This window comes from Onychostruthus taczanowskii, unplaced genomic scaffold, assembly GCF_017590055.1.
Source record: "Onychostruthus taczanowskii isolate IOZ18803 unplaced genomic scaffold, ASM1759005v1 scaffold91, whole genome shotgun sequence".
Taxonomy (NCBI): Eukaryota; Metazoa; Chordata; class Aves; order Passeriformes; family Passeridae; genus Onychostruthus; species Onychostruthus taczanowskii.
In genome coordinates this window covers 1,289,326-1,296,663 of record NW_024507105.1, presented here as the reverse complement: position 1 = coordinate 1,296,663, position 7,338 = coordinate 1,289,326, and positions in this window count along the sequence as shown.

The window sequence follows — 7,338 nt, the reverse complement described above, 5'->3', positions numbered from 1 at the left end:
AAAAGACCCCCCCCCGCAGAGCCGCCCCGGTTTTCCCGAGCTGGCGGAGCCGGGAAGCGCAGCCCGCAGCTATGCAAGCGGGGCTCCGGGGGGGCTGGCGGGGCTGCGCCCCCCCCGCGGCGCCCGGCCCGGGGGTCTCCGTCCCGGTTTGCCGCATTCCTTCAGCCGGGAGACGCCGGGAAGCCGATAATGCTTTTTTTTTTGTTGGGTTTTCTTTGGTTTTTGGGATTTTTTTTTGTCGGAACCTGCCCGCACCACCTTCGAGAAACCAGCATTTTTAGAGACCAGGGAGGAGGAGAGGAGGAAGATTTCTGAGAAATGTTTTGAAAACGAAAAAAAAAAAAAAAAAAAAGGAAAAAAAAAAAGAAAAATGGGGGGGGAAAAAGGAAAGAAAAAAAGTTTTGGGAAAAAAAACCAAAACGGAAAAAAAAACAAAAAAAAAAAAAAAAAGGGAAAAAGAAACAAAAACCCACAAACCGTTGTAGCAAAGGGGACCCGCTGCCCGACACCAGAAGTGCTTTCGTGTTTCCGTTCCGTTTCATTTCGATTAATAAATATTTATGGCCAACGATATGCAAGACCCCCCCGCGCCGGGCGCCGATCCCGCTCCCCGGTCCCGGTTCCCGGTCCCCGTCCCCGCCGCCCGGACCCTGCTCGGCGGCGGCGGAGCGCGGGGCGCGGGGCCGGGGGCCCGGCCGTTCTGCATGCACCGGCCCCCTCCCCTCCCTCCCGGGGCCGCCCCCCCCCGGCCCCGCTGGACGCTCGCCGCCCGGTCCCGGCCCCGCCAGGACTCGCCGGCCGTGACGAGCTGCCGCCGGTGCGATCGCGGCCAGGCTGTAATTACCGAGCGTCCTTCGACGGCGATTAATAAATATTCAATGTTGACTCCGCCGCTTTCGCCGCTTTCCTTCCGCCCCGGGGGCACCGGGGGCACCGGGCCGAGCCCCCCCTGCCGCCCCCGGCGGTGCCACCGCCGCTCCCGCCGCCCGAATGCGCGACCCGCGGGGCGGCGGCGCTGATATAACGCGGCTCTGCCCCACGGGTGTCCCCCCCGGGACCGGGGAGGCGGTGTCCCCCCCTCACCAATAAAGGCACCGGGATCCGGTGCGGCGGCCCGGCTCGGTCCACCGGCGGTCCCCTGGGAGCAGGGGCTCGGAGCTTGGTGCCCGGGGCTGGCACCGGGCCGCGGTCCCGGTGGCCTCGGGAAGGGCGCGCGGTGGCGGCAGCCAAGGCCGGTTCCTCGGCGGCGGCCCCGGGAAGCCGGTGGGCTCCCGGCGCCGTGCCCGGTGCTGGTACCGCTCCCCGGTGCTGCTTCCCGATGGAGCCTCGGCTCGGTGCCCGGTGCCAGTGCCGGTGCCAGTGCCGATGTTTGTGCCTGTTCCCGGCGCTGGCGCCCGTTGGAGCCCCGGAAGCTCCGGCGCCGGTTCAAGGAGCCGGTGCCCATGGGAGCTCCGGGACTCCCGATGCGGTTCCGGTGCCCGATGTCCGTTCTCGGTACCCGGTGCCAGCGCCGGTACCGCTGCCCGATGGAGCCCTGGCAGCGCGGCGCCGGTGCCCGGAGCGGAGCTGTCCGCTGCGGCGGTGCTGAACGGGCTCCGGGGCTTCTCAACGGCCGTCGGTTTATTTACCGACCGCACCACCGGGGCTCACCGTCACCCGACGGCCACCGGCACCTGGCAGCGTGGGGCACTGGCGGCCGGTTCTCCCCGGGATCATCGAGCGCCGGGGCCGCACGGGCTGCGGGGACGGAGCACCGGGTTCCTCCCGGGATTGGTGTCCGATGCCCGCGCCCCGCAGCCCCGCGGCTTCTGGGGATGAACCGGGCCGGTTTAGGGTCGGGCCGTGGCTGCAAAATGGGGCCGGGTCCAGCGCGGCCCCGACGTGCCGGGCCCGGTCCCAGAGCCGCCGGTGTCGGGCCCGAGCCGGGGAGCGGATCCGCCACGGCCCCGTGAGCCGCTGCAGCGACCTCCGAGCCCCCGGTCGGGCCCCGGCGCTCGCCGCTCTCCCCAGAGCAGCGGATCCTCTTCCGACGGCTCTGGCCCGAACATCCTCCCGGGACTCGTTTCTCCGGGGAAAAAGCCCCGGGAGGACCCGGGGACAACCGATGGGGCCGGACGGAGGCTCCGTGGGGCCGAGCTGTCGGTGTGCGGCCCTTCCATCGCCCTCCGCAGCCAGCGGCACCGGGGCCGCGGCCCGGAGAAGCGGCGGCCAAGGGCGGATGCCCCCGCGGAGGGGAGGAGGGGGACGCGGGGGCCGGGGGCTGCGGGGGGGCCGCCGACATCTGCTCCCGGGGCCGGCTATGCCAGGGGGTGCCGGCCCCGGTGGCAGGGCTGCGGTTCGTGTTCAATTGTCGGGATTTTTGTTTCCCCGGTGCCCGCCCGGCCCCGCCGAAGATGCGGGAAGCCGCCCGGCTGCTCCGGCAAGGCCCGGCCCCGCAATGCGGCCCCGCACTCGCTGCACGGCCCCGGTGTAAAGCTCCGGAGAACGGCTCCGGTGCAAAGCTCCGGTGGAAGGTTTTGGTGCACCGTCCCCGTGAATGGTTTCGTTGCAACGATCCTGTGCCCGGCCTCGGTACGAGGTTCCGGTGCCCGGTGCTGGTGCCAGGCTCCGAAACACAGCCGCGGTATAAGGCGCCGGTGCCCGGCCCTGTTCCCAGCTCCGGTGCCGGTGCCGGTGCCCAGCCCTTCCTCCCGGCGCTCTCGGGGAGGGAAACGGGAGGTCGGGGGAGCCGCCGCCCCGCCGGGCTCTGCGAGTGTTTGGTGCGACCGCGGGATCAAATCCACCTCGGGGGGTTTGGGGGGTCTGGGGAGCCGCCGGGACCCCCACGGCTGCCCGGGGGTCAGCGGAGCTCGGCCAGCACCGAGGGGACCTGGCGATGGCGGCTCGCCCGGACGCGGCCCCGCTATTCCAAAGCAGGATGAGATGGGGGTGGGTGTCTCCCCCCCTCAGCACCCCCCGGTGCCCGCGGTGCCCCCGGTACCCCCGGCCCGGCCCCTCTCCCGGCCCGGCGGAGCGCGGCGGGGGCGCGGGGCGAGCGCCAGCTCCGGGTCGCCGCTGCCACCGGCGAGTGCCAGCCGGGGGGGGGGAGGAGGAGTCATTGCTTCAGTTTAAATTTCATGGCATCTGTTCATTATTATACAGTGCGGATTTTTATATGGACAGCTAAATTAAAGACAGATTTCTGCCAAAATTGCAGATACCATAAAAAACCGGAGGCTCCCAGCGCCCGGCGCTCGCCGCGCTGCGGAGGCGGCCCCGCTCCGGGGGCCGGGGGCTGCCCGGGGGTCGGGAGGGATGTGGGGGACAGGGAGGGATGTGGGGGGTCAGGATCATGCAAGATGGAGGGCTGGAGAAGTCCTGGGATGGTCTGGGCAGCCCCCCCCGGGGGAGAAGGATAACGCAGTCGGGGGGGGAAGGGTGGGGGGGGGGGGGGGGGAGGGGGGGGGGGGGGGGGGGGGGGCTGTCCCCGATTTTGTGCCATGGGGAGCCCAGGACGTCGCCCCCCGGGAGGAGCCGGGGGTCCCGGCGGTCCCCGGAGCCGCGGCCGGGGCGGGCCGGGCTGGCAACGATCCCCGCCGCCCCGGGGGCTGCAGAGCCGCCCCCTCCCCCGCCCGGTCTGCCAGGCTCCATCGCAGAGGAGTTAAAACAAGGACATCTGTGCCTGGAATCGCTGCGAAGCTCCGAACCTGCCAGCGCCTGCTGGCACCGGCCGCCGGCGGAGGCGGCTTCTCCGGAATGCGGCACCGCCGGCAGCTCCGCCCGGAGCCCCGGCCGGGCCCCGAGGGCTGCGGGGCCAGGAGAGCCTTGGCCCGGCTGGGCAGCGTCCCCACCCTCATCATGTTGCAGCCCTGAGGGGGTCGTGTTTCCCACCCCCATTCACCCCCTGCCCCACTGAGCCCCACAGTGCGTACGGGGTGGAGTGGGAGACAGAGAGGGGATGAGGAGAGGACCCTGCCCTCCGCTGGGGCCACGGGCAGAGCTGGGAGGGCAGAGAGCAATGGTGGCACCAAGGGAAGGGCAGGGCTGGGGGCACCTGGGGGCTGGGGCTGTGGGAGCAGCCCGGGGTCTGCAGCCAAGGTTTGTGGGAACCTGCCCCTCAGCCCTTCCTGGGCTTGAAGGGGAGAAAATGGACAAAATCCAAGCAGGGGCAGAGCGGGAGGTTGGATGCAGCAGACACCAGGCCAGCTCTGGCTGGGAACACTGGAGAGCAGGTGGTGCCCACCTGAGCACCCCACAATAGCCCTACCCCCTTCCCTTCCCTTCCCTCCCCTTCCCTTCCCTTCCCTCCCCTTCCCTTCCCTTCCCCATCCTGGGCTCCAGCCCATCCCCACAGCCCCTCTGGATCCCCGGGCTGGGGGTCCCACCCTGTCCGGGTGTCCCCGGGCCGGGGTCCCGCTCCCCCTCTCGGTGGCAGCCGGTGCCTCATTTCATATGGGAAATGTCCATTTTGTTGCTACTTAAAAGCTGATTTACGGCGGCTGCATCCCAGCCCTGCCTTGGCCTGCGTTCATCCCATAATCTGCCCATTTCTCTTGGCAGCTCTGGCTCGCCGGAGTCTGTGCCGGGCTGTGGGAGCCCCCGGCCCCTTCCCGTGGCCCCCGGGCCCCGGCCACGCTCCCTGGTGCTGGATCCCGTCTGCCCGGAGCACAGCCCGGTGCCCTCCAGAGGGCAGCGCCTCCGGGAACCCCCCCAAAATACCATTCCTGGGGCTGGCGGGATGGAGGGGACATGGCAGGGATTGGGGACAGCACATGGGTGGCTTCACATCACGCTGGACCCCTGTTCCATCCACCTGCACTCCAGGATGGAGCTGGCAGGACAGGCAGGGCAGGCACACCTGGCACGGTGGCAGCAGCAGGGCCTGAGCCGAGCTCCTGCCCCCGGTGGTGTCCCGGCTGTCCCAGCCCTCCCACACGCTCCTAATTAAATTGTACCCGACTAGGAATGTTTTTGTTAAATGTAATTGAAAAGGCACACCTTTGGAATCATCACATTAACCCGGCGCGGCGTTATCAGAGTGATTAAAGCCTTCCCCAAGTTAGCGCCGGGCAGGATCGCTCCGTAATCCCGGGAAAGCAAACAAGTTCTGAGCAAAACTAATTACATTTAGAGCAGCTGTGATAATAATCCTAATTCAACCCCATTCGGTGCCTAAAATCCCGGGATCCGGCAGGGAAAGCCGCGCCCGGGGGGTGGCTGTGGCCCAGCTCTGCCCTCCAGGCTGTCCTTTCACCACAGAGGTGACAAAACCGGGGATTTTTGGAGGATCCCTGGCAGTCATGGCATCATATGACCCCTTGGGGCCGGGCTCCACGGGGGCATCCCCGCCCTCTGCCACCAAACCCGCGCTGCCCATCACCCTGCCTGACCCCGTCACCCCTCCGGTGGCTCTGCCCCGGTGCCCGGGCGGTGGCACGGTGCCCAAGCCACCCCCCCCTTGCTGTCCCCGGGGACAGGGGGATCGGGCGGCCGCAGCTGGCGCACGGAGCCGTAATGGCCACGGCTGGGCTGGCACGGCGGCCCCGCGCCTGCGGGCACACGGGCAGGAGCAGCTTGTGCTCCGTTTGTCCTTGACGAGTCCCCGCGTGGCCGCCCCTGCCTGGCGCTGCCACCCCGGCACAAAGGCACGGCCACCGAGACCCCCGTGTGTCACCGTCAGCAGGTCCCCGAGCCCGGCGGGGCCGCCCGGTGTGTGGCTCTGCTTGGAGCAAACGCTCTGCTGGCATCTGCGGTGGTGGGCACGGCGTTGGCACGGCCACCACGGCGGTCAGTGTCACCACCAGCCCCACGGTTGTGACACGGAGTGACATTTCCACCCCGGCCGTTGCCTTGGGGAGCGCTCTCTGCAAAATGCACACTGGAGCTTTTCTCTCTCTTTTTTTTTTTTCTCTCCCTTTTTTTATTAAAGTTGCCAAAAATTTGTGTTAGCTAATGGCTTCTTAATTCCGCCGAAACCGAGGGAAGGAAAATGATGCCATTCATCTTGTATTGGTTTGAAATCACGTCTGACAACTAATCGATCATACTGTGGGACATTAACTCCTTTGGATGGGGGCCCAAGCGCTCTCGCAGCTCCTCGCTCCCGCGCTGGATCCATTTAACTACTTTACTGCTGGTATTTTGGCACGTGGCTCCGCGGGCTGGTTCCTCTCCGGTTGGTGCCGCTGAATGATTTGCCTTTCTCCGGTTACAGCTGGCACGGTGCGCCCGCAGCTTCCCCCGCCCCTCCGCCGCCGCCCTTCACCCGACCTTCGCCTCGCCGCCCCCACCCCGAGGGCTCCACGCCCCCCCACCCCTTGTCCATGGATCCCCCCCTCATTTTTGGGGGATTTTTTTTCCCCAGGTGTGAGCAGCCAGGGATGCCTGTGGGGTCCTGGGGGTGTGATGTGGGGTGGCTTTGTTCGCTGGCCTTGTGGTGACCCCAGGTGACCTGTGCCTCAGTTTCCCCATTTCTACACGGGGATGTCCCTCAGTGTGGTCACGGGGACAGACAAGTTCAGGGGGAGGCTAGTGACACCTCCCAAACTTGGTGGGGTGGCCCCATTCCTGATGTCTCCCCCACCCCAGGGGGTGCTGGTCACCCACCCTCTGCCACTGTGACACCGGAGACGTTTGTGGGGACAGGGATGGTGGCACTGGGCTGTGTCCCCCCTGGTATGGGGACCCTGAGGCACAGCTGAAGGTGCTGGGGGCACCCCCAGGACAAGGGGGTTGGATCCTGCCCCTGTCCACCCACTGCCATGGGGGGGAGGGATGTGGGCATTGTCATGGGGAAGGACCTGGAAGGACAACAAGGAACCCAGGGTAACCCCAAAGGGACCCACGACACCCCAAAGACCCCCAGGCACAGCTCGGGCAGGGGATTTATACACCCAGGGTGGGCGGGACCCAATCCAGGGAAGCTGTGATTGGTCAGCAGCACCAGCCCTGGCTGGGGATTGGCTGAGGCCTGTGCCCATTCCAGGTGTCTGGGTGGTCCTTGGTGGCCCCCCAGTGATGAGGGGACACATGGGTGTCCCGGGGACCCCCATCACTGTCCCAGCCTCATCCCAGGGGACACACCTGACCCCAGGGTCACAGCCCCATGTCCCCCTCCAGGCCCTGGGTGGCACCAAGGGGACACAGAAGGGTCTGTCCCTTCTCAGTGGACAACACAGGGACGGAGTCCCCTCACTGATGGCCCCTGGCTGAAGAAAGCCATCATGGCTGTCTCTCCAGGCCTGTATGCCGGTCTGTCCAGTCACCCTCTCCCCACCCAGACACCTTTCTGTCTGTCCCCCTCCTGTATGGCGCCTGTCCATTCATCTGCCCATCCCATGTGTCCATCCATGGATCCAT